The 14,784-nt window shown below is 44.5% G+C and overlaps 1 protein-coding gene across 6 annotated transcripts in view; it reads left to right on the forward strand.

The window, feature by feature from the left end:
* Window positions 1-14,784, forward strand: part of BAHD1 (bromo adjacent homology domain containing 1) — an 841,837-nt gene that overhangs the window by 492,292 nt on the left and 334,761 nt on the right. The window contains exon 1 of one of the 6 annotated variants that reach the window (XM_069637542.1): window positions 1,998-2,165. The exons of the other annotated variants lie outside the window; for them this stretch is intronic. The gene's annotated coding sequence lies outside the window, so the exon portion shown is untranslated. Of the gene's footprint in view, window positions 1-1,997; window positions 2,166-14,784 lie in introns of those variants that run through there. 6 annotated transcript variants of the gene reach the window in all.

A 14,784-nucleotide genomic window follows, 5' to 3' on the forward strand; every position in this document is an offset into this window, starting at 1 on the left:
GGAGCACATCCTTGCTTGCATTCAAGTCAGCTGGAGTATTCTGACTGTTAGCAGGACTACTGCTTCAAGAATCTACACTTGTAGAGATCAAGACCCACCCAACTTATTTTTAAATACAAGTGAGGGGAATTTGCTGGATCGTCAGATTTATCAATAAATACAAAGCCACAGATCCAAAAAATGGCTATAACTGCAACTGGTGTACCATTGTGTAACCATTTGAACTCTAGGGAGACTTTTGCTAGTTACCTCACAAGTAAGAGAAACAAGATTAGTGCCTTCATTGCATGCCACTGAGATTGTGTCACCTGCATGATTGCCTGCCCCGGCACTCTGATACTGGGTATTGAATATGCATGACCCCGAACTACACCATTGACGTGGAGCTGATGAAGTGTACGGTCTTCATTGTTGAGTTACTCTTGTGGATGGAATGGTTTGGAGCCAGACCCATTTAGAGCTAGACCCACTGACCAACAAGTAACACATTTGCATATGATCTTTAGGTTCTCTGCTGGGATTATGTGCGCTAACGATTTGTCAAAAGGAACCATAGATGAAGGTTGAATTTAATATGGAAAACTTTACTGTCTAAAGATCAGGGCCAGCTGATTTCAAAAAGATGTCTCGAGACACACTTTGCCTTCAGCTGGGAAAACTGCGTATATCAGCACTACCTATGCATTGATCTGGTGTAGTTTAAGGCCAGTATTGAAACGGTATAAAAACGTATTTTTGAGCATGCACTGTTTCTAATGGTGCTTTTTGTATTCCCTGTGAATTTGTGTGATAATAAAACGGGGCGTGAAGATTATCAGAGAAATGTTGTCCACTACATAACAGAACAAAGAAAGGGGATCCAGCAGGGGATCTGAAACACTAAATGACGGCTTACGAAAAACTATTAAGCTTTCTTTGTCAAGAGTTACAGGGGTGTCCTCAAAAGTGTGTTCCCATTTCAATTGAAAAGTTTGAAAGGTTCTGATGCTGGCACGGCTTTGGAGAAATCTCTCAATACTTGTTTATAGGAGACTAAACTACTTTTCCAAATTGCAGTGGTGAGGTTTCTCTGCGAAGGAGTTATATTCTGTGGGCGAGAGTGGGGTTTGGGGGAGGGGGTAATTCCAAGATTCTACGACTTAGACATTGACTGGGTCATTGCAGGTTGACCCCGTGCCCTTTCTAGCCATAATGTGTAGATTTTACATGTGAGGCACGTAATTGTTAATAACAAAAAACAACCATTTTTTAAAGGGATATGTAGGGTGTCACTTATGGGTACATGGTACTGAGGACAACCTTGAGTTTGCATTTTAGCGGAATGTGTATATTTGAATCGTAGTGTGGTAACATTTGATGTGGTGTGTGATACTAAGTTGTGCGTGCATTTTTTTTTTTACTGTGAATTGTTGGGTGGACAATTTAGGAATGCTTTAATGGTCTGCATTCGACTTCAAGCGGTTCCAGAGCACTTAACTCACATCATGGACTGGCATTCGGGGGACTCTATTCTTTTGAAACTGGTCAAGAGCACATGACCCTGGATGTTCTCTAGTGTAAAGCTATCCTCTTGCAACCTATTCTGAAGCAGGGGCCTCTGAGAGTTTCTCTGTTGCACGTGCTCCTTCTTATTTGGTGTTGCTCTCGAGCACGTGCCCTCCTCCCCCTGGAGCTGTGCTATGCACGTGTCCATGTCGGTCGGAGCTGCTCTAGTGCACACGCCTATTGCTTTTGGGATACACGCCTGATGCACAGGAGTCAAGCCGGGGTGGCCCTGCCAGTTACCCCCGCTTCTGCCCCCAGACCCTTCCTATGCGTAATGAAGAGAGATAGTGGTGAGTCGTCTTGAAGACCCTCCTTGCGAAGAGATGGACTCGTCGGTGCCTGTCCATTGGCTGCGCTAGCAGAGAGTAGAAGCAGGATTGGTTGCTGTGTGACACCTCTGTCGCGCTACCGATTGGCTGGGGTCGTCGCGCGGACAGAGGCTGAGCGTCTCTCGGATTGGTTGGGAAGCAGGAAGGACGAAGAGTGGGTTTGGGGGAGTTTAGTTGGACCGCTGGTGTCGGCGGTGGCGCAGCGGATTCCAGTGGCTTCGGTACTGCGCGGCGGCACTTCCGGGTCGGGACTGGGCTTGCAACCACCGGTCTTGGGGTGAACATGGCCAGGTAAGAGCGATGCGGGGCCTCCCTGCTTACCAAGCCTGCTGACCCCGCATGCGTCTCCAGTGCTCTGCGCCCGTCCCCACCCTGATGGCCAGGTGTCTGCACCATCTGCGGGCGCTCGGAGATCCACCGGCCCTGGGGCAGAATGCTGCATCTTTTCGTTAAGTCTGTGCCGGGAGGGCGTGGTGGACCCGTCATCGGGGCGAGAGAGCCTGTCACTGAGGCAGATACGAACCCGCAAGCCCCTGGAGATTTTCGGGGTAGCCTGTAACACCGACCGCTACTCGCCTTTCACCAACGGGTTCCGGGATTGGCAGTTACCGGAACCCGGGATCTTGCAAACACGAGGCATCTGCCTGCCCACGAGGGCAACCCACCAAAACATTACTTCTGTGCCTGTCTCTAAATATGGGTTATTTATTTATCAGAGAAACGATCTGTATTTCGACGGCGCGAGGGGTTCATATTCAAAGGGTGCTCCCCACCCCTCACGGGTGGGTGACTTAATGTTTTAAACGGTGTCGTTTCTGTCGCTGGGAATGAGCGTATCTGTTGCCCGAGATGACGAATCATGACAAGGCAGGGATCCACTGTTAACGACACGACGGGTGGGCCATGTTAATGGGAAGGGATCCACATGTACTTGAATTACCTGTAAATGGGACAGGAAGCCAGCTGTTCAAGCAAGTGATGGATCTAGTTAACGGTAGGAGGATCCACTTGTCTTTGGGAACGGGTCATTTGTTCATTACAGATTTGCCTCACTCTCGGGGATCCTCTTGCAAGGGAAGAGATCTGCTGAATAACTAGGAATGGCATACACTGTCTTACAACCTGGTCCTGGCATTGTTGTTGGGGAGTACATACTTTGAGATGGTGCATTAAGTAAGGGCCATCTGGCAACAGGTGGCTCGGTTTATAAAGTAGGAAACAATGGCACTTGGAATGGGAGCAACGGTTTTAAATGATGGATCTTTGGTTTCCTTAAGATGTAAGGCAAGGCCGGGGTCATTGAGTTACAGCATGAAGTGATCAGAAATAGCACAGTTGTGCTTTTGGGAACTGTTTGTTACTATTAAGTGACAAATCTGCCATTTACTTGGTATGCATGATAACTAACATAAGAGCGATTTGCTTAAAAGGTATGTTTTGTTTTATGTTTGGGATCAACATGCAAATTTGGGTTATTTGTGAAAGGTCATGTGTTCAGACGTGTACTTCCATGTGTTCAACAGATATAGTATGTCTCATTATGCATTGATACACCTGTCTGGTGCCAGGAACTGTTATCAGAGTAAGATCTGCCTACTATGGGCAAACCTGTTGAGGTAAGCTTGGGTGGGGGTGTGTGTGTGTGGAGACGATGTTCTGAAGGAGGGAACTACATATTACTGGTGCTGTAATAAGGGAATAGGTTGTCTCAACATGTCTGTTGAAGGAGGGCGCTGTTACAAAGGAACTTGCTTACTCCTTTTCAGTGCTGATACAGCTGTTGGGAATGGGGATCCACACGTTAAAGGTTAGTGAGACTCCCACAACAATTTTGGCCACTGTTTCTGGAGGTTGCTGGTGTAGATGGCACTGCTTTCAGAGCGGTGTTTCAGAGGAGGGATTCTTCTGTCATCAGAGAGTGGTTATATTTCAGCTATGACATGATGGTATGATTTATATATAACATTTAAAATATAGAAAAAGTCTACATGAAGTTACAAAGAGGCAATTGCAAGAAAAGATCCTCCTATGACCTACCCCTATCTCACAGTGTAGAATTTTGTTGTAAGAAGGATCGCCGTCTGGGATGAGATTTAGTAGAACAAGTATTTAATGCTCATACTGTGAAAATAGTAAGTAAAGTACCTTTTTAGGCAATAAACATTTTTACGAAAGACTTTGAAGATGCACTTTACCAACTGTTAATTCGTGGACATAGGACCACCCCCCCTTGTCCTGGATTGCTTCCATCCAATGCCTGTTCCTAAGAAGCTCAGTTTAAACGGAATTACCTGCATAATGGGCCCATGTGACATAGTCTCAAAACGGAACCCAGAGACCAGCTGTGTTGGTGGTCATCTCTCTTTCACAAAGATGTGTGCCAGGGTCACCAAAAGCCATATGCATGCCTCTAGCCAAAGAGCCATTTTGGGAGTTGTCTTTCTGGCCCATTCTGACTTTCTTTTGGAAGATTTTAAAGGATAGCCTCATACCAGAGGTCTTTGTTCTACAAGCTTTTAGCACAACTCAGTTTGTTTTTCGTGGTCCTAATGGAACTGCGGTTGCCCTTACGTGTGCCACGACAATGTGTCTCAGTGCATTAACCACTTTTGTTGCACACCTTGGTATTCTTCTTCACACTTGTGCTGCTCGATCATCTCTGAGATCCAAACTTAACTGTTATCCAGTGTGTCTGACTTTTGCAGTGCAGAATATAGAAGGTCCATCATGTGTTCCGTTGTACTTGCCTCCAGATCGTTTTTTCAAATAACGTTTGTAGTATTGTAGGTGTACTTGTGTTCCTACTTTATTCAGTAGGTATGTGAGATCAATAGATTTTATATTCTGATACCATAACCAGATATGGTAATTTTTTTTTATTTTTTTATTATTACATAGTTTATTAAACTTTTTGTAATAGACATCCCTCTACTCCATGGCGACTGCCCTTTTCCCCCCTTAGTTCTTATACATCGAGCACATCAAGGAAGTTTATCACTGAGCACGTTAGGTGGATCAAGCTCCCACTCAGGATTCTATACCACCAGTCCTCCATGTTTCCATTTCTCGGTGCATATTTGCTAAAGTGTATAGATCTTATAGATCTAAGTTTGGGGCAGGCAACTACTAAGTGTCTCACAGTTTCAATTTCGTTTTGACAAAATCTGCATCGGTTGTCACGAGTCTCTGGATCCTTTCTTCTTAGTAAGATTTCCTTAGTTCTTAACGCATTCATTCGTAATCGAAGAAAGCGATCACGATGGTGTCTTGATGGGAACTGTAAGAGATATCCCGGCATCTTGTTCATTTTGTTAATTGTCGGCCCAAGTTTAGGCGCCGATACCTGGCTTTCCATAATGTCCATGTTTCGTGCCCATGCCCATTCTTTAGTTTTTTTCTTGCTATTTGTGGCCATTTTATCAGTGTTTCTTTGCTAATATTAGCTGCTAACATGATTTCATGTAGCTTCGCAGACCAATTTGCGAGTATTCCCCCAGCAACTCGCTCGGCGTCCATCGCCAGGATCGCATAGGCAGGTTCTTTGTTCGTTATTATCGTCTTTCTCAATAGTGCTAATGATTTCCAGATCACAGTTGTATGTAGGTCATCCAGAGCTAATTCATGCCTTATTACCAAGATGGAAAAACAGTTTGGTAACCTTAGAACATGTCTCCAGAACTGACCTTCCAGTTTTGCCCACATTTTGTAGTCAAGGTTCCAACCAGATTCGGCTCCATAGGTGATGGATGGAATTACTTTTTGTAGATAGAATAAACGGATCGTAGTTAAAGAGAACTTGCCAAAGAGATTGTGAATTCTTACTCCTTGGGTTGCCAGGATATTCATCCGGTAAACCAGATCATTGGTCCAGATCTTCTCACATATCGAGGCAGATATCATTATGCCCAGATATCTAATTTCCGTTACTTCTTCTATCATCGTGTTTCCAATTCTCCAAGTAAAACGATTTTTCTTTGAACCTTTCTGTGATCCGATTTTTGTTTTCGATGTATTTATAGACAAATGGTTTAACTTCATATACTGGTGTAATTTGTATAGCAGACGTTGTAGGCCAATCTGCGTGGTGTCTACTAGGATTAAATCGTCCGCATATATTAGACAGTTTATTTGGGATCCGTTTATTTTAGGAGGAAAGCAACGAACATCACTCAGGGCTGCTGGAATGTCCGCGATGAACAGCTTAAATAAGCAAGCTGCAATTGGGCATCCTTGCTTGACCCCTCTTTGGGTCTTCATTTTCTCTGATAATTGCCCTACTTCGTTCAGCCTTATCTGGATGGTTGTGGCCGTGTGTAATGCTATGATAGGGAACAAGATCTCATGAGGGCACTTCCAGTTTTTTAGTTTCTCCCACAGCAGTTTCCAGTCGATGCAATCAAAGGCTTGATGAAGATCTACGAATGCTATAAACGGCTTCGTTTTTCTTGCCAAAGCATTCAGTTTTAATATGTTAAGCAAAGTTAGGTTGTTTTCAGTGCCAACGCCTTTAGTAAATCCAGTTTGTCTACAATCTGTGATTCCACTTGTGTTGGCCCACTTGGTTAATTTTTTTTGCAAAAAATTCGCAAACACCTTACCGATTGTGTCCAGCAAGGCGATCGGGCGAAAATTAGCTGGGTTTGCCCAGTCGCCTTTCTTGAAAATCGGCACTATGATCGCGGATGTCCAAGATGCTGGAATTTCTCTATACCTTGCGATCTTAGCAAATAGAATCTCGATGAATTTCGACCATTCCAATTTATCTTGTTTGATCATGACATTAGTAATGCCATCCGGACCGGCTGCTCGTGAATTATTCAGTCTTTCAATTGCAAATAGTATGTCATCAGCAGATTCTGTACAGTCCCACTTTACGGACTTTAGGTCATACTGTTTAACATCAACTTCTCCATCACCTAAGAAGACCTTGTTGAAATGTTGGTTCCACTCTGCTTCTGTCACCACGTTTGCCATTCTGATGCTTTGGTTGGCCGTACAGTTATTAAGTATTTGCCAAATGTGTCTGCATTTGTGAGATTTCAGCAGATTCAGCATTACTTCTCCCCGTTCTTGATCACGTTGATACTTGAATGCTTTGGACCAATTGCGGTACGATTGTCTCCGTTTTTTAATCAGGCTAATGCTGTCGCTACCGCCTTGTGCTTTCAAGTTGCGTATGTCACGTTTTAGTCTCTTTTTTTCATCATTTGCTCTCGTACTCCATTTGTGGGTATGCACTTTCTCAGAATTTTTCTTCCACAGAGTCTGGACATTTTTTCGAGGTAACAGCGACACGTAATCTACATTACTGCCGATCATGCTATTCGCTGTATCTAGTTTCTCAGTGAGGCTATATATTTGGTCAGCAGACAGTCGTAGCCTATTTTTTCCATTATTTACTTCGAGGCCTTGTGGTGATATCAGCTTTTTTTGTCCCGATGTTAACTTCAAGTATATTGCCAATAACTCATGGTCGCTGTTTTTAGATGGGATTACATTCATTTCTTTAATTGTATCCCAAGCGTGTTTCGATACCCAGATGTAATCTAGTACCTTTGCGTTGCCGATGTTATGCCATGTGTTTTTCGGTGGCCTGTCGCCATCAATTTGTCCATTCACCATGTCGCAGTCATAGGCTTCCATAATGTTGTCCCAGCTTTCCTTCTATCCTGGATTGTATGAGTTCGGGCGTTGATCATCCGGCCACCCTTCTTGTCAAACCACGTCAAGTTCATATCGCCACATATAATGATCATGGTATTAGACTTTTCTTGCATGTGTTTTTCTAGCGAGATTGCTACCGTGTCTGCGAACTTCTTAGTTGTGATCATCACCGGGTTCCAATCGACATTTAGTACTAGGAGGTGTTGCTGTGATTTCCCACCGCATCCTTTCCGCTGCAATAGCGTGCATTGCACAAACATGTTGGGATTTTCGCTTGTGAGCACCTCCCAGTCGCAGCCAATTCTCATCATGGTTATCAAACCAGAAAACGGTCGTCCATGGGCATTTTTTCCTGCTGGATTTAACATAGTGACATAGCCATCTTTCACTGGCGGGCTCCTTAACCACGTTTCCTGCAAACATATTATAAAATTGTCTTCCAACTCGATTGGGAAGCTTTCATAAAGATGACAAAAGCCTCTCGTATTCCAAGAGACCAATGAAAGCGCTTTTTGTTCCTTTTCAGCTGTCAGCTACTGAGTAATCACCCCATGTTTGTTAGGTTTCGAAGAGTGCTGTGGATGGGGTTCCGTTCTCAGTTGTTAATTCGTATTTCCGTTGCTCTTGGTTCGGTACTCTGTGACCCACCCTGTTTGGTGCTTTCCTCTCACCCAGGGATACATGTCTTGGTGGTTCGGTCATAGATTTGCTTATCTCAAAGCCAAGCTGCAATATTTCATCTTTTGCTGCCAATATTACCTTACGCACTGCATAAGAAGATATATGTAAGTAGACTTGATCGGCGTGCTCTTCAGATATGTATTCAATGATCGCAATATCATCAGTGGTCACAGTTCTCAGTGCCGGCACCGAGTGTAGAAGACACATTGCATTTTTTCTGTTCAAATTCACATCAGGGTCATCTTTAAGTATGTTCATAATTGCGATACGTGGAATTCTCTCATTTCGAGGCTCACGGTCCCTTGAACTTTGCTTCTTTGCCTCATTTAATCTCTGTCCAGCTGTTAATTTTGGGTTCAGACTTCTCAGGTTGTTTTTGCCACCTTGTTTACCTTGTGCAGGCAGGCCATCACTTGGCAATTTGATGTTTGACCGCGCGTTACTGGTAACGGTCCTGGGCGCCTTTGTAGTGCCATGATCGTACTTTCTCTCTGGTACGGTGCCCATAGGGTCTGATTTTGCTTTTAAGATCCATGGATTTTCCAGCACTAACATCTCAGATTTGAGGGACTCATTTGTGTCGGAGCTGCTCACCGTGCTGTTCAACACATTTGAATGGTTTGCTTCCCATTCATCCTCAATTGAGTATGTAGATAGATTGCAAAGGTCAATTGATGGAGTTCCCGTTAAGCTTACCAGATCATCCGATTCCAGTCTGTCATTTTTTGGGATTTCCCTTTTCTTCTGCAGTTTCTACCGCATCTTTGCCAGTTCTTTTCGACCCTTTGGAGACCTGCGGTACATTACTTTTAATAGATCTTGCAAAGAGGTTCGGTTTGACTGGAGTTGTTAAGTTGCGTATGAATTTCCTTGATTTGCTAGCTTGTTGGCGAGGTTCGCAATTGTTTTTCTTTCCGTTTTTTCGGAGTGATGTTTATTGGCTGCATGTTTTTTGATTTCGGGGTATTTGCTTTTCCTTTATTTGAGTTGGTGTCTGCCCCACTAAAGTTTTTGGCTGTCCCATTGAAGATCCCAAAGGTGAGGCTTGGGTTGGCGCATTTCTTGAGTTCCGATATCTTTTGCTCAGTTGCCACCACTACTTGGCTAGGTTTGAGAGACACTGTTGATGATTGCTCTGCTCTAGCTTCAGTGGTCACGCCTTCCGATTCTATTGACACCTCGATCCTCTGCACTAATAACTCGGATGATGTGGTTCCAACTATTTCTTTTTCTTTTGTGAGCGACTTTCGTGAGTCCTCGAGTATCCTTGTCTTTAGGCATTCACTGGAGGACGCCTCCAAGGGGGCTTTAGTGACCAGTGATGATCCCAAACTACAGACCTCTGTGGGTAACAGCAGTCTCATTGTTGTAGATGTTTGATTTAGACAGGCTGTAATCGCTGTTATCATTTCTTTCTTATCCTGGTTCTCTTTGGCCATGCCTTCATTTATTTGCTTTTGCATTAGAATGAGTGAAGTTTTTTCAATTTCAAGGTTATGTTGCAACTGTGTTATAAGTTGGTCTTGTTTGTCTAGTTTTTCCACAATATGGGAGAGTAGCCCTCCATTGGATTGAATGGCGTCATGTAGATTTTCATATATTTGGTGAAGGGCATGAGGGCGACCGAAGACGCGGCGAGCACGTTATTGTGTATTTGTAAGGCTGCTGCCGACAAATTTGATTTAAGTGCTGCCGCCACATCTTTCGGCGATTCATTTTCATAATTTAGATTTTCCAGGTCCTTTTTCTTCTTTGCACAAGGACCCTCACTTTCAGCCCTCTTGTTGTTCGCGGTATTGAAAGTTGCCTGTAACTTGGGGGTCGAGCATGTAGATGCAGACTTCGTGTTCGAATTTTGATAGTCGCTAGAAAAGGTGACCCCACTCACGGCCTCATGCCAAGGGAGTCGACTTGTAGGGGGAATTACAAATTCATTTGCCTTCTCCGACACCTCCCTTGTTTCATGATATGACATTTGCGGGTCAAGATCCACTAAAGCGCTGTGCTGCCTTGCGGGGGGTGGCTTCAAAATTTGTCTGTCGATAAGCTCCAAATCAGGATTTGAAAAGCTGACCGACAACCGTTCCTTCATCCTCTCAAAGTCAGCTTTCAAGCGTTCAGCTAGGCGAGCTTCGCGCCCAGTTAAGTCCAGCACATGATTCGGGTTAGTATAATTCGCCTGATGGAGCTCCATGCTATTGTTTTCGAGTGCACTACGCGCAGAGTTGTTTAGCAGCTCTGCAGCGGCGCATCTCTCTTTCCGGATTGCCTTTGCTTTGTTGAAGCTAATCGCGATGTCGGCACTTGTTCTCCCAGCGACTTCCGGCCTTTCTATAACAGCATGAGTCGGTAAACAACTTGACATCGCTTTCCCATGGTCGATTAGTTCTCTGCTCCTTCTCACCCTAGTTTGTGGGGCTTCTCGCTTGTTCACAGGAGTCTCAGGTTTGGACCTTATGAGTTTGATGGGTTCCAACACCGCCTCATGCTCTAGGAGTTCAAGGTCTGTCACATCGCACAAGGGCTGGAACGTTGGCGTGTTTACTTTGGACACAGTAAGAGAAACGTTCATCTGGACGGCCGTTTCGTTACTCTCAAACTCGGAGGGAACGCTGGGTTGTAGGTTTGCGCACTCCTCCTCATGCAGGCTTCTCCCAACGCCAGCCGCTGGTTCGTACGTTCCTCCGACTGGTTGTGCCTTCACTAGCTGTTTATACGGTGGGGTCGCAAAAACGAGTCATCCGCTTCCAGTTCAGACCGTCGAGATGCGGACTCACTCGCTATTAGGGAGGCCGATGGCAATGCCTGTGGGAAGGGGGTGCTGGGAACATTGCTCGGTGATTGGCGTAGGGGGAATGACGCCGAGAGGGGACAGGGCGATTTTGCCAAGCATAAGTTATCCGAGGGCGGTGTTTCTCCTTCTGTGTAATGCCCGCTTTGCTTTCCCCATTCATAACCCTCTAACACACCCTCTTTAGGCTGACAGTCCCCTTGAGTGGAGATACTGTCGATTGAATCCATGGAAGCGGCTGCTTCGGCAAGCCCTCGCTCGTCCAATCCGAGCGGCTGGGCACGTTCTAAACAAAATGTGTCCGGCTTCTCTTTAGAGTGGAGCGTTTGCCTGGCCATGGCACGTGTCAGATGCCCCGGCTCAGCCATCGGGTTGAGATTTACGAGTTAAAGTTAAAGTTCTTACCTTCCCCCGGGCAGTAAGCCCAGCACTCCTAGCTCAGCCTGCGTTCAGCCGCGGACTGCCGCAGACTGAACTCTGCCCGAACTCCGCGCTCCAGGCAGGTTTTTAAAGGAGGTTGGGCTTCTTTTCCTTAAAGGTGTATACCAGTACACATGTAACACAGGGTCACGGTCGTCGCAGTAGCTGCAGCTCCTCACAACTGACTCCACCAGAGACTGCCGCAGACTGAACTCTGCCCGAACTCCGTATATTATATGGTAATATAGCGCCATGGATTATCTCATTTGTTTCTCTTTCTAAGGGTTAGTTTGAGTCTGTCTCATTCATCGGTCATAATCACAGTATGGGTGCAATAGAACAGTGAAGCTGAATGCTGACGATGCAAACTTGGGTGTGATTTTTTTTGAGAAGGTGACTGAGGTTAGGGAGTAGGTTCGGTACATTCATTGGTACAAGTTTGCCTTGTCCCAAAGACACTGAGCATAGAGTAGCGTTGAGCTCCAGCTTAGATTTTGATCTCGTAATTTATCTGTGGTCGGGTCCAAATAGTATAATCTCTGTGTTCTGATTGAATGAGGAGTTTAGCACACTCTTCATGACAGAGTTATTTACCCAAGTCTTTTTCGCCACTTGTTTAGACTATATTAGTAGCAAAAACAATATGGTTTCCCTTTGTGCAAAACCTCATTAAAACGTGTTTCCAAGATTCCAGCTCGTGCATGCAGCTGTTCCAATATAGAGACAAGTCTCAGTTTGAGTAGCAAATCTCAGAATCTCCAATGAGATTACACCTAATTTCAAGTTGGCACTGTTCCTGTGAAACCTCTGCAGCATAGTAGTCTTAATTTTCTTCATATATGTGCTTGGACATATTATTTGATACACATCCTTCTACCGACATACATATGTATTCGCCTATAATATTGTTTGGGTAGACATTCTTGACATCACATTTATCTTGGTAACAGGATCCGTATTGTTATGTATTTGTTAAACAATTCTAGCATCCATTCTGTTTCAATAAAGCATTATATTGCACACTGTCGTTTTTAACTGGTTTTATATAAATATGCTTTCGGATCCCTATCACATACACTGTGTTAGGGAGAATTCTTAAGAATGTGCTAATTTCCCTTACCTTTTGAGACCCCCAGCAACTTTGCTAGATTTCTAGGATTTGATTTTTCTACCTGGGAAGAGTGTGAGCCTTTTTTTCCCACTCTTCCATGTATTTTGATGTGTGTTTTACTTTGGTGTTCTTTGGATATGGAGTTCTAAAACAACTCCATGGGCATCATCTTTTTCTGTGTGTCACACAGCACCTTCAATGCAGTGGCACAGGGATGTCTTTCAGACTTCCCAAGGTTTAAATGCCATCACTGGGCCTGATTACTGCCTCCCAGAGCATGTAAAGTTAAATTGGCTTTACTAGTCTCTTTAAATGTACAGACCCAGCACACACTATCTTCCTATAGAGTGCTGGAGGGGTTGCCTAGCATCCCCTGAGTCAAAACGCTCATGTAACCGTCAAATGTTACCCTTTCCTACTTGAAATGGCTGGTGGCAGTTGTTTCGATCAAACTACCATGATTTGTCCCGACCGCAAACAACGGTAGCTAAAAATCGGGTCAGCCATTTTTTTCAATATGGCGACCAAGACCTATCTGTAAAAACAGACTCGGTTAACTTTTTTCGCCATTTCCTTTTGGAAAGGTCCTTCTTGTGTTTAACTCTGCGCGCCAAACCAGGTTTGGTCCATTTGTTCGTTGGCCTTTGGCGGGCTTCAGTGTTGAAACCCTCCTCTAGCGCCTGAGTGTCTGGGGTGGACAGGATTTGAGGGAGGTGCCCGACCCCTGTGCTTAGTCTCCTAGGAGACCTGAATGCACTCTGGTGTGATAGGCTGGCTGGCTGTCCGGCAAGGACATCCACCCTGCTGTGTGATTGACTGCCAGGCTGGAATGAATGGGGGGAAAACTGTTTAAAAGCAGGTCTCTGGAACTTGGAAAGCAGAGTCGACCACTGGAGCAAAAGAACCAAAGACGAGCTGAAGGAAGACGACTGCTGCAACTCCTGGACGACTGGTGAAGCCCTGCTGCAGGTCCGAATTGCCTGAAACTCCATTGACGTAGAAGCCCATCAAGGTTAACTTCTTCCCTTGAGTTTGGTGGGAACAACCAACTCGCAAGCCACCTGGAAACTGTCCCAATCCTGGTCGAATTTCCTTCAGAGTGCTTTTGAAAACCGGATAGCCAGTGGGAAGGAAACCAGTTTGTGGACTTTAAGACACTCGCACCTTAAACCAATGTTTTGCCAAACTTGTGGCCTCTTCCCTGGGCAGTGCAGGAACCTCTCGACGTCCTCCTGCTTGTCCCCACGACTGAAGCTCAGGACAGCGAGATCTGCTCGAACTGCCAGGAACAACTTCCTCAGTTACAGCTCTTCTTCACTTTAAAGGTATTGTGCAAACGCGGTCCGGACATTTTTTTCAGCCACAGTGAAAGTTTGTGAAATTTTCCCGACTTTAAAGCCTTGTCCTTCTCTAAACCAACATCTAACTTTTTCGTCCGACCAAATTCTTCTAAGATCCGTGGCAAAGACTTAACCGTTTACTACCAGAACTGTGCTATCCTATACAAAGACTCTGAACCATTGACTTTGGCCCAGGCCTATGAACTGAATTGCTGGTTGTAGTTAACTCAAACCCTTTGCCCTGCCTATGAAAGTATGTGTGCTGTTGATTCTTATGACCTTGTCTTTTTACCCCCTTTTAAAGTAACTGAAGTGCCATTTTGCTCCCACTTCAGGGGAGCTGAACTTGTTCATCAACTTATTGGTTGTGTATTTGTAGTATATTAGTATATGATATTGAGCTGCTCTTGCTAGTGTAATGTTTTCAATCTGACTGTGTAAATACATTTAAATTCTTTTAGCAAGAAACCTTGAGTATGTGTTTGTTTGAATCACTGTATTAGTTGGTCCTTTGTGTAACTTGTTTTACTGCTCACTTTACTCTTGAGATAAGTCTGGCTGCTCAGTACCTGCTACCACATTACTGTGTAGTACGGGCTTGTACCAAAGGTGAAATTGTACTGACACTTGTAGTCTTAATTGCATGTAGTGTTCCCCAAGGGTACTGCATATTATTCTGCCTAACACCCTGAAGCAGTGTGCTTGAAGCACTTAACATTTTTAACAAACCTGTTAGTTACTTAGTTTAAAACCAAGAATATTAAATGCTTTTGTGCCTCTTGGCAATAAAGCACATATTACCACTGTCACTTGTACATTTTGCCAGAATTTTGATAGTTTTAGATGTGTTGACGACATCAAGTTTGTTTGCAAAGACAACTTCTCATTATATTTAAGGTCACA

This window comes from Ambystoma mexicanum, chromosome 14, assembly GCF_040938575.1.
Source record: "Ambystoma mexicanum isolate Mex_15411 chromosome 14, UKY_AmexF1_1, whole genome shotgun sequence".
NCBI lineage: Eukaryota > Metazoa > Chordata > Amphibia > Caudata > Ambystomatidae > Ambystoma > Ambystoma mexicanum.